This window comes from Hylaeus anthracinus, unplaced genomic scaffold (genome assembly GCF_026225885.1).
Source record: "Hylaeus anthracinus isolate JK02 unplaced genomic scaffold, UHH_iyHylAnth1.0_haploid 11994, whole genome shotgun sequence".
NCBI classification, from domain to species: domain Eukaryota; kingdom Metazoa; phylum Arthropoda; class Insecta; order Hymenoptera; family Colletidae; genus Hylaeus; species Hylaeus anthracinus.
In genome coordinates this window covers 12,392,606-12,405,316 of record NW_026534341.1, presented here as the reverse complement: position 1 = coordinate 12,405,316, position 12,711 = coordinate 12,392,606, and the positions used below count along the sequence as shown (strand labels likewise).

The window sequence follows — 12,711 nt, the reverse complement described above, 5'->3', positions numbered from 1 at the left end:
TCTTGTGTTTAAAATTTCAGAAGGTTTCCTACAATCACTTTTGAATTATAAAATTCTATGTGATTTTATGTATCATGAATTTGATTTAAGCGACGAACTATTTTGTCATAGTTATTACACTGACGAATACTTCTTACAATAATGTGATTGTTTGTATGTTACCTGTAAGAAGTAAAAGATAAAATCTTTAGGAAGATGTAAGGTATTTATTTAAAACAAAAATCAAAGAGAAACTACCTAGGAATTTATGCAACATCTTATTGCATTACATATTTGATATTGCTCTGTAAACAAGAATTATAAATATGTATAGATAAATTGAAGTAACTTATGCACATTACATTACAAACAATTTTTGTAAGTGAAGTTGCTTCTTTAATTTAGTTTCAAATATACAGATTTCGTACCTAATCAGAGAAAGCAAATATGTATTTGGAATATAAAAAGGATAAATACGTAAATTAAACCACCTATCATCAAGAGTACGTATCCGTTTAATTACATTTTCAATTACGGCAAACATCGTTTAGTTCAAAATTCAAATTTCCCTAATCCAGCGTGACGTACTTAGTTTTTGTTTCCACTGCGGAATTTCACAAAGTCGAATCAACGCTTCGCCGTCTGGCGGGTCGGATCTATCGATCGACGAGCCCCTCAGCCCGAAAGTTGGTCTGGAACCAAGGGAAAAAGAAGAATCTCGAGGTTCCTGGAGAAGCGGAACCACGGAACGGGACGAACGGTGGAATGAAGAGATCCTAAAAACGTTGGTCAGGTTCGATGGGAGCGGACGGTCCAGAAAACCAGCGGGCAAAAAATCTGCGAAGAATTACGATTAAGGGAGAGAAAAAAAAACTCTTCTTCGACCCGTTCCTGCATAATTAATTAGTTTCACTGGGCTGCAATTACGGCACGTTTTCCGATGAACCGCTCGAATGATTTCCGTGGGCGCGGGAAAAAACGTCGGATGATAATGCATCCACCCTCTGGCTGTCACGACTGTGGAAAAGACGAGTTGGCTCAGAGAAACGATGAAGAAGCTTTCTCAATCCTACGCTAACGGTCCCGTGTAAATAAAATTTGCATCGCGCTGCCGGTCATCGGATTATCGACTTACCAGCTGACTCGATAATATCGTGAGAGTTGTGGAATAGGCAAATTTTTACTTCCGAAGAAATGCACTCTTAAGTATTAACCAATTCTTGCACTATTATTTCGTTTTTATTCTCAGTGCAGCGAATGAAGTCTTTAAATAAAAATAATAAAGATAAGAACAGGGTATGTGCCAGGAGATACTATAAAATTAAAGAAAAATAGCGTGGTGTAGTTGAAGCACGAGAGGAAAGACTCGGAATAGGATAAGAGAGTCGAGGGTAAGGGAAAACGGTCTGTACATAGTCAGACATATGTAAGATGCAGCGACAAGAAGGTATTCATTTCCCTAATACGATAAGTCTATTATTCAAGAAATACTTGGGAATAGAAGTTGCTTGCATTACTAAAAACACGTACTTAAATAACAAAAATAAAAATGCATTGCATTTTCAATGGAATCATTATAAAATAAGCTGGTAAATAGTATCTACCTATGCAGCTTAAATACAAACATATTCAAGAGGAAATCATTTTTCCGTATAAATCTTTTTAAACCATACAGAAAGAAGTTCGTGGGGCCATAAAATGACAAGGTTATACTTTGCAAGATAAATTTTAACAGAAAACAATTCTTGGGACCGAAATTACACATAGTTATGCTTCACGAAATGAGTTCAAACAGGAAGAGATACTTGGGACCAATAAAAATGACAAAAATATACTTTTCAGAGTGGATTTGTACAAGATAAAGTTTTGAGATTAAACAATTACAAAGTTATACTTTATACAATGTTATTGTATACTTGATACAAAATTATACAAAGTTATACCTGATAACAAGTTTATACAATGAATTTAAACAAGGGTTTGAGCCAACAAAAGACAGAAATTAACGAACTAGTGCCACTCGTCGGCTCGAAATTTCGAAAATTTTGGTTTCGACGAGTAACTGCGATGAAAACTCGTTAACTGGCCTTGGTAATAATCGAACGTTCCGTGGCAAATTCTATCTAGTCGAGCCATTCCATTAATAATCACCGTTTAGTAATCACGTTACACGATTCAACTCCATCTCGTGAACTTTCTATCGCGCTGCGCCCGATCGATATCAGTTTGGGGAGAAATAAAGCACGAAAGTGAAGAACCGGGAGGTAGAGAGATCGACATCGATCATTTCCGTGCGATTTCACCGATCGAAATTCCGGTCATCGATAATCAGCTGCGGAGAGGTCTGATTCAGCGAAAGGTTTCATATCGGATGGGCGTGCAGACCTGATAAGCTTCAACTTTACGATCGAACGATGCCCTCGATCACGTACACGCTACTCCGCCACCAATCACGAGCTTAAATAAATTTCTTTTAGACGAAGGAGAGGTCTATTATTTAATTGCCCTCTATACTCGTGTTTGTTACTTTTGTTGCGATGCTAAGCGAAAAGCAAATTGTAATGAGTGCGTTTAGTTATCTTTTTGAAGTCATGAAGTTTCTGAGCCAGTGTTTCATTATATCATCGTTTGTTCTTTCCTGGTGAAACGCTTTACTTGATTCTTGCCATCGAATATTGCCGTCGTTGTCTGCAATTTTAAATTATTAATTATAGAAATTAATTCTGTGCCTTTCCAAGGCAAACTTACTAAATATTTGTAAAGAAAAATCATACAATTTTTAATCTTTCTTTTATTATGCATTAAAAGAGAGCACGTATCGTTGTAAACCAAGTGTTATATGTGAACTAAATAAATAAAGTGTGTTCTTCGGTGGGTAGAGTAAAGCAGACAGGAATTACATTATATAATATTGCTATGACAATATTTTCGTGAATTTCATGATAATAATTAACAAAGTTATACAGAAGTTGCTCAGAATCTAAATGCTATCTGAAGAGAGCTCTCGTGGTCATCGATAAATTAGTTGTCGTCTGTTTTGTTTCATTTACTGGAAGCATGCTTCACTTTTATTTTTCATTATTACCATCATCTCTTTTACGTCTGTATTGAACAATCCTGTAAGGCCATTGATAAGATGAAGATGTAATAAATATACTACAACATGTGCAGCAGAGATCAGATTTAACACAGTATAAAATACACACAATCTTGAAGTGGTTCTAGCAGAAGTTATATTGGTTGGATATTTTCAAAGGAGAAAGCTTCTAATAGCGACTAGAAAACGTAAGCTTCTTACCTAAAATACAAGAGCGCCGAATATTACGAGCGGGTAGAAACTTTGGGAAACCCTTAATTCTCTATATATTAATCGCGGTTGAGCTTTATTAGCTTCACGAGCCACTGCTACCCTCGATAAGACTTTAATCCCCGATCCTTCATCTATCTAGGAACGAACGCACGTGAATGCACGTACTTCTAGTGGGAGCAATTCACGGAAGTATAAATTACCAAAACGTTCTCAACCCTGTTTCGAATTCCTTCCAGCAATTGTTATACTAATTTATTCCTACGTAACAACATATTGAAAACTATCATACTGATGTTTTGGATTGTAAGCTTTTTACTCCCTTATTATATTTTTCTATGTATTTTCTATTATTGCAATACTTTGCAACAATTTGTGGATGTAAAAATTTCTGAAAACGGTTTAAGTTTACGGAAACGAACGGAATGAAGGAATTGCATGCAACGACAAAAAGATTCACTTTATTATATTCTTTTCGCGAACAAAGGATAAAGCTAAAATTTGTTTCATGTTCACCGGATATTTAGTAAGCGTCCTAAAAGACACCGCCTGGATTAATTAAAATGGCGGATACTTCGCTGGCGTATTATTAAAATTGTGCACACGGGGAAGCGAGTTGCGCGAGGACCGAATGCTCGGCATTGCAATCTGGGCCATTCTATCGAGTAAAATGTTTCGTCCGTCCTCTTTGCCCGGGTATTTTATAATTTCAACATTCGTTAGAGCGTAATTAAAAGAAGGGATGATAAATGTCCCGCGAAACACGCCCGCTGTTGCAACTTTCGCGCTGCAAGTACAATTTTTCGCTATTCGCAACGCCCAAAAATTCACGGAATTTTCTCATCCTTCGTTTCAAATCGTCCGACTATCTTTCTCTCCCTCTATCTTTGTTTCATTCGCGTACTCCGTCTTTCTCTGGGCGTATAATGCTGTAGGTTCGGGGAATGGGAAAAAATTTTATTGGAACGGACACGGTTGGTCAGGGGGGTGACGTTCGTCGCTGGCATAAAAATTACCTTTTCTCGCGTTAAATTCGTAAAATCGCACGGATTCGTGACGGAGAGGCGTCGTAAAGCGTCGCTCGCGTAGCCGAGTTACGGGCTCCAGATTTTGCGTATACATCGACCCCTTCGATTTTCGATTTTTCCCAGGGATGAGTTCTTCGCGCTTAGCGGACCACCTGGACATGGATTCGCCATTACTACCCATAAATAGCGACGACGTCGTTTTGTGGCGACAATGAATGAAATAATCGCGTGAAATTTGAAGGGAACGAACACGTGCACGCTTTATTATTTTCTGCGCTCGAAGCTTTGGTGCGAGATGTGTACCAGGTGGAACATTGTTGAGAGTGGGCTTACTCGTAAATTGTCAAACACAGGTGAATGAACCGAGGATTTTTTCAGTATTTTAATTCCATAAAAAGTTATTGCCGCGCAAACCTATAATCTTTTTTTCAACTTCACACCTTTTTAAAATATTAACCATTTGGAATTTCAAAAAAATCCTCGGTGTAAATTAGGCTTAACTATCAGAAAATACGTGTAAAAAATTTGGTTCATATCGGCCTAACTGTTTCTGAGAAAAGTGTACTTTTGTATCAAAAACATAGGTTTTCAGGAGACGCAAAAAACTAAAAATTTCTATTTCCCGTTCGATTATCGATAGAAATGTTATCAAATCGTATTTAATATTATCAAAATCGATTAGAACACTGTTTTTGCGGAAATTTACTATCTTCTTTACCCTAGAAAACAATACCCTATGGCTGTGACCAAGGTAACCGCGCCTCCGGTCTTCCGCAAATTTGACTGTCGTTGTTATCCCTTCAAGAAAGTTGTCAGTTGTATTTCCTTATATTTTTTACAGTTTTACCGCGTTCTTTTTACTAAGTCCGTGTCGTTGATTTTTTTTTTGTGAAAAAAAGAAACTTTGTGAAAAAAAATTGCATTTCTTTATCTCAAAAAATTATTTTTACCACTTCTAGTGGTCCAAATTCAATTTTCTTTCACTAGGATTGTTCAGAATCGCTTAAATTTTAATAAAAAAAAAAGTGATTTTTTTTTTCATTTTTTGATATTCCAAGCTCCTTAATGAAAAATAAAAATTAGAAGTAGAGTATATAAACGAAAAGAAACTATGAAATTTTTGAAGTTTTCCTTCGTTATAGAAGTTAGAGAAAATATTAACTTCTCCATTAAAAATGTCATTCTCTCTCAAATCGAATTAAATGATTTTTAAAAGTTCTATAAAGAAACTAAAATACGTTTATACCTGATGGGGCCAGAGAGTTGAAATATAAAGTTTTATATATTTTAATAACAGGTCGCTTCAAGGTATTCATATGCGCATAGTGAATCACCTAGCTTGTTCGTTTCAATTATAGAAGAGTAAGAGACTCAAACAGATTATCAGATCATTTCACAAATTAAGGATTATGTTGAATTAAATAGATGCCTTTATACAAGAGAGTATTGTAAAAGGCTGAAGAATTCAGGTAAACTTTAATAAAAAATAGAAAATGTTGAATTATTTTAGAAGGAAAAACCGTGTTCGCTTTACAAATACACAATAAATAAATAATGCTCGGAGATAGAATAAAAAAGTATGTCACCGAGGGTATAATATTTTACGTTTTCCAACGAAAAAAAAATTTGACTGAAATTCAATTTTACCCAGCTACTGTTCCCGTTATTTTTTAATATCGTGAATGTTTTAAATTTGTTACTGTTGGCGGTTATGACGTATCCACAGCGAAACCGTTAAATCAGAACTTGGAATTTCGTTTCGAGTTAATACATGGCTGTCCGCAGTCGACGTTAAACCGACGCATACTCTGCCCGTAATCCGTGAACCATGCGTTTTTCTGCGAGCGTAAACCCCACGCAAAACCAACTGTTGAAACAGCAACGATCCAAGCTGTTTTGTCAAAAAGTTTAGTCAGTTGTGCCGGTCGCAATGCGTCAATCGTGCACGAGTTGCTCGGTACGTTCGATATATAGCAACGTTTTAATCTCTTCGGTTACGTGTTACTCGTCGAAAGTCTGGCTTACGTAGCTATAATACATATATTATAATCATTATTAATCAAGTTAGTACGACTACTTCGAAAAATCCACTTATTCAAGGATTCATTTACATTGCTTTATATATTTTTTATTCACAACGTATTTGGTTTTCAGTGGCTGTTGTTATGGCTTCAATAATAGTAACTAAATCAATATTTGTCGCTAATACATAGATAGATAATTAGATTATATTATATGACCTATGGGAATTATTGTAATATGAAATTGAGACAGAAGTGATGAAGAATAGAAATGAAAATACACTCAAAGATGGAATGTTACAACTGAATTTATTATTATATGTTTAATAATATTCAAGTGAAAATTTTCACAAAATATTAAAATTTCTTTCAAGTATATATGTATATCGCCGACAACGTAATTATTGCCGTTTGATTACCACATTTAATTCATCAACATATCCAAAACTAAGACTTTCAAATTTGCTTTTCATAATATATTCACAACCTGTATTACCTAATCTAACCTAAGTTTTGCCTCTGAACGACCGATAAAGTTGCGAAGACGAGCAGAAATCGTTCCGATTGGTAATACCGGAAGTTCTCAGCGGCTACGCGTGCAGATATCCGAAATACGCTCGATTTCGCGCGACTGTACAATGGGCCGGGTATATTGGCTCGTACGAACGTAATATTAAACGTTTACCTTCAATAATACCGATAGAACAATACGGACCTTCCTCAGCCACGTTTCGCAGCCCGCACGTTATCCTTCCCAAATCCGTTGGATCCCCGTATGCGTGAGCAATGAGCATTGTTCGCGGAGTTTCCGAGCGCGTACCCAAGTAAACGATCTCGCCCGTTTCCACAGAAATACGAATAAAATTACGGTTCGCCGTAGCAGTAATCATCCCGCTATTAATCCCCGGTCTCCGGCCAAATGTAAGCACTGGCAACCATAACGCGTGACTACATGCCGCGTAATCAACGATAAGATTTGATCGGCCTTGGTACAGAGACGTTATGCTACTTTCTTTATATGAATAGAATTTCTTTATCCAACGTGAGACCAATTACCAGTCTGCGGACATTTGTGCAGATGTGAAAATAAATCAGACTGAATCCAAAAATCCAAAACCAAAAAAAGTTTGAGAAACCCTAGTACATAGATAGACAATTAGATTGTATTATATTACCTATCGGAATTATTGTAACATGAAATTGAAGCAGGAGTGATGAAAAATAGAAATGAAAATACACTTGAAGTGGAATGTTGTTTACAACTAAGTTTATTATTATATGTTTGATAATATTCAAGTGAGAAAGTTTTCACAAAATATTACAAAATTTCTTTTAAGTATGTATATCGCCTACAACGTAATTATTGCCGTTTGATTTCCACATTTAGTTCATGTTTAAATGTCCAAAACCAAGACTCTCAAATTTGCTTTTCATAGTCCACAACCTCTCGTTGGTCGGACGATGGTCGATTTAACCACGTCGAAATGCGTCGACGGATGTCGTCGTGAGACGCAGGATGTGTCGCGTCGCGGCAAGATCGCGATCGCGTGCTCGCAACCCTCGATTATTTCGCGTCGTTGGAGAGAACGCCTTCCGACGTATGGTACGCGTTCCCGGAAGTGCACTCGCGCCAACGCGAGACAAAGGGCCGCGAAAAATGGAACCGTAGCTGGGAAAAGGAGGCGTCGAGAAACCATAGACGGCTAGGGAAACGGAAGGAGACAAAAGTGGAGAGAAAACGAGGGCGAAAAGCAGCGGTCCCCGCGGACTGATGAGAAAGGAGAGGGTTGAAAGGCGAAGGGAGGCTTCACTTCGAGAGGTCGAAAGGGCGAAAGACGACACGAGACGCGCGTAAAAGGGTCGACGAAGATTATTTCCCGGAATGGTACAAGCCAGAGTTCGTGCATCCTGAAATGGAACCCCCGGGTTCTCTTCACCGCGTCCTTCGTCCCGTTAACCCCCTCGTCCTCCGTTGGCTTTTCCTTTGCGCCCCGTCTAGGGTTTTCCACCTCTCGTACCGCGTCTCTCGCACTTCGCGTGCCCGTCGCGTTTTTCATGTAGCTGACTGAATGACCAGACGTGGGAAAAGTCAAGGGGTCGCTCTTTGACGATCATTTCGCCGCGGACAAAGCGCAGGGAGGAAGCGAAACCGTCCGCACGCAACGGACTCGGAGTGGCTGCGCCCCTGTTTTCAGGTTTCCATCGATGCGGTATATTTCTGCATAGCTGCCATGTTTCCGCGTTTTCTCTTAATTACCAATGCGTTTGACGCTGAACTCCCGCGGGTGTACAGGCACATTCGTTTGCCAGTAATGGAAATTCACGGATGCGCCGTTTCACGTGATATTAATCACTCTTTACTTTATTTTAATTCGATGGAATCAAAGTATGTTACGGTCCACGTGATTTAGCCGGAGCTTAAAGTCATTGTTTTGCTTGTTTCGGGTTTGATTGAGATACATGAAACGTCAAGGATTGGAATTTTTTTCCCATTTTGGCGGAAACTGGCTGTATAAATGATATTTATGTTTGTTGGGGTGAAAGCCGTTAGTTATCCGTTCGTTTCGACGGATGTAAAATATTTTAATTGAGACTCTCGATGGTACTCGTCGACGGAAATTATTACTATAAGTATTATTGAGGTTGAAAGGGTAACAAATATTTACAACCGTAATTCAAAATGTTCAGCTTCATTACAAATAATCAATCTTTCCATTTTTGTTATTACGAATATACCGTCAGCTATACTTTGTATGCGAGTACATTCAAATATTTTATTAGGAAACCCCTTTTTCAAAATTATGCTAGAATATTATTAGCTTTTAGTAAGAATTTATATACGCATGTGAAAATCATTGAGCAGAACAGGAAATGAATGAAGAATAATAATTAGTAAAGAATAAATATTATTTTTAATAAGTTGTGATAGTATTTTTACTTTTTTTCCACATACAAAGGCCATTATTATTATTACTATTGCATCTCCGCTATCCACCTCAGAACAAACTAAATAAAATGCTTATGTGACTACAAAAAAGAGAAATTCAGCTAAAGTTAGCTTCCAAACTCAACCTCCAAATTCCCTTTATAATATAAATTCAAATAAATATTGAAAAAATTTTCCTTTTCTGGAAAGTTATTATAATTATAAAGAGCTATGACTATACCAAGTGCTTTGACACTTAAATTTAAGATTTAAAAAAAAAAGAGTTAATGTCTGAAATACCTCTAATAAATGAAACACGCCGTAAGATAATTACAACATCGAAGCTTAAGGACAACAGAAATCAGCTATACCAAGAATTCTTTTAAAAATCAGCGCAACGGGACGTCCGACTGCGTCGAATAAATTTCTTAACCTTGAAACTAACTCGGCGCAAGTTGAGCGCGGCAAGAAAGTTCCGTGCGGTTGAATTCTAATGGACAACTTAAAATATTCCCGCGGTGATGCCCGTTTATAGCGGAGACTGCGAAAAATCTGGACTCGTAGCTTCGAGCCCGGGAAATGGAGCCCGCGTCAGCGGCCTTGAAAAACTCCGCAATCTCTTAACTTCTTAACTTTTACGAGCGTTTTGTTGGCTCAGTTTGTATTGCGGTAAAAGTTCGTTTGCCACTGCGGCGGCACTGTTACGCTCCGAGTTCTAAACGAAGTCCTGAAGAAATAAACAGTAAAACAGGACGGTATCGGACGTTGCTGGACACTGAAGTAAGATGCAGCTCGAGAGACAAAATGGGAAAGCAAACAGAGAGAAAAGTTTAGAGCTCTGCGCATTCGATGCAAAGTAAGTCGCTTGCACTGTGAATCATTAGGAAATTACAAAAGTAAGTGGACACTGCATGAATTGGAAGACACGCAAGGTGAATCTACGTGGCAGCTGGGTGCAAAGTAAGTATTACGTGGTGTATTTCTAAGTATTGTAGTACAGAAATGTTTTGTTAAAAATATTTCTTCCTAATAAACAAATTTGGTATTTATTTTATTTTTGCTCTATCAGTAAAATTATTCATATACATATCTTCAAATTGCTACCTGACCCATCGAGGTTAAATTTGTTTACGATTTGGCTCTTTCTAAAAACAGAATCGATGTTGTTACAGAAACCACACGACGCTGAAGAAGCAGCCACGACGGACCAGCGTCTCCGCCATAAGCTCGCAGACACCACACATGACATATGCATTGGTATCGCGCTCAGTTGACACGTACAGCACTGGTGGAGTCCCAGAAGATCCAAAAGTCCTGGTGAGCACTCCTATGTCAACTATAAAAGTTAAAGTATACACATACCTTATCAAAATTTCTGAAATTTATGTAGGTTTATTTTCTTTAATCAGCACGAGGAAATGAATGGTTTAAGAATAAAGCATCCATGAAAAATACCTCTTGCAATTCCACCAAAACCAGAAATGAATGTTTTTACAAAAATGGAATAAATGCACTCGTGCATTGTTAGTAAATGTGTACTAAATCTGTTGGCGTTTATTTTGATGAATAAAATGAATTTGTAATAGAAATACAGATGTTAAAATCGTCTCTAGAAAATTGGACATTTCGTATGCGACAACCTAATATACCACCCTCTACACCTCTCAAAGTCAACCACTGGTCCATGTCACACCTCCAATCATTACCTGCGCGCGATTCAGAGGCTCCATTCTCTAAAATTCCATGAAAATTCCAATTTCAAATTCGCTCGAACGCAACGTTCGTTGAATCGAAACAACAGGGACACGGATTCGCTTCCGTTGAAAAGCCAGGTGCGGCAATAAGGGACCAGGGCGAGAAAAGCCAACGACGGTGGGCATGAAAGCCGAGGAAGAGAAAACTGATCGAAGAAAAGAAGTGCAAAGTACAGGGCGCGCTCTGAAGAGCTTCTGATACGACGTTACGTTCAATTACGCGCGGAACAGAAATGCCGCGCGTAAAAGTCCAGACGTGTATCGGGGCACGACGAGCACGGGGAAGCAGAGAATGCGACACGAGCGTTTTGTGTGCCGGAGTATGAATACCCCGATGTCGCTGTACGCAAGGTAAACAGCTCCCACGTGTTTCTTTCGGGATAAGAGTATCTCCTTGGATGGGCTGCGAGAGTCGAAAGGCTTTTTTCTTCTGAAACTCGCTCTTCCGTGCGTGCAAATCACACTTCTCGCCTTTTCTTAGCCTCGCTCTGGCTGCGTCCAACGGTGTCTCTTCTTCCATCCGTTTGTTCTTCGCCTCCGCCTCGTGGCCTGCTTCTATTCTCCGCGCGGTGCTTCGCGCATACAAACGGAGCCATCTTCCGGTCCAAAACTACCCTTATCTGGTTCGCGGCGCTGTTCAAGCGTGAACCAGGACAAACTGAGAGTGAATCGCGCCGGTGGGAGTCCTTTCCGTTGAACTACAACTTTTTTCCGCGGTGGTTAAATCATGAACGCGGAACACGCGTGTCTCTTCCGCGGTGAAAGGAAGAATGTTTAAGGAAGGGCTACTTTTGGCATCGCCTAGGGGAGGGAAAAATTCATGCAAGGCTGTTAAGAGGGTCGAATAAACAGGAACACGTCTGTCTGGGTTCCTTTGTACTTGTGTTGCAATTTTTCTTGTTATATACTTGCTTAATTTTTTTTTTCACAATATGATTCCGTTCACTGTACAAATCGATTATCTCCACTTTTTGAAAAATTTTAAATTTAAATGTCAATGTGCTTGGTATAGTCACAACTTGCTATATTTCGTCGCATTTCTCAATTTTTTGTTTTATGGAGTTAATCGATTTGTGCAATGAACGGCTCGATTATCTCTATTCTTTTTGACATTTCGTTGCCTTACATAATTCCTTAATTTTGGCTTAGCTCGCGTTATCGTAACTCGGTATATTACATTTACAGTGGGTGTAGTATGTATTCGTACACCGATCAATTTTCCAAAAAACTTTTGTGTAAAATTGTAGTTTCTTAACTTCTTTTTTTATAATCAATGATATTTTACATATTCTCTATATATTACATATTAGTATTATCTTTCGTACACGTCTGTTGGAGTCCACTGGCTCCCATATAGCTAGGGTACTCCGAGGTCGCTAAGTTCGTACTGTAGCTGCGTATTTGCATGCTACACCCCCCCACCCCACCCCCACCCCCAAGAGCTTTCTTGTTATATTAGGGTGTAAATATGTAGCTCAAATTCCGTCTGATTTAAAATTCGTGTCACATTCCATATAACGTGTCACGTGAACCCCACTATTGAAATTCCTTTGTTCCAAGGAACGTGCCGAGGAGTATAAAGGGAAACATATAAGAAACCTAGTTTTATTCGAAGAAAGGCAATAATAATATGTTAAAAACTTTTTGAGGAACATCGATGCAGCCGGAATGATGAAAGGACAATTTTCAAAAAGGT

The 12,711-nt window shown here is 38.4% G+C and overlaps 1 protein-coding gene across 3 annotated transcripts in view; it reads right to left on the bottom strand.

The window, feature by feature from the left end:
- Window positions 1-12,711, bottom strand: part of LOC128888507 (agrin-like) — a 546,810-nt gene that overhangs the window by 446,960 nt on the left and 87,139 nt on the right. The gene's annotated exons all lie outside the window — the stretch shown is intronic.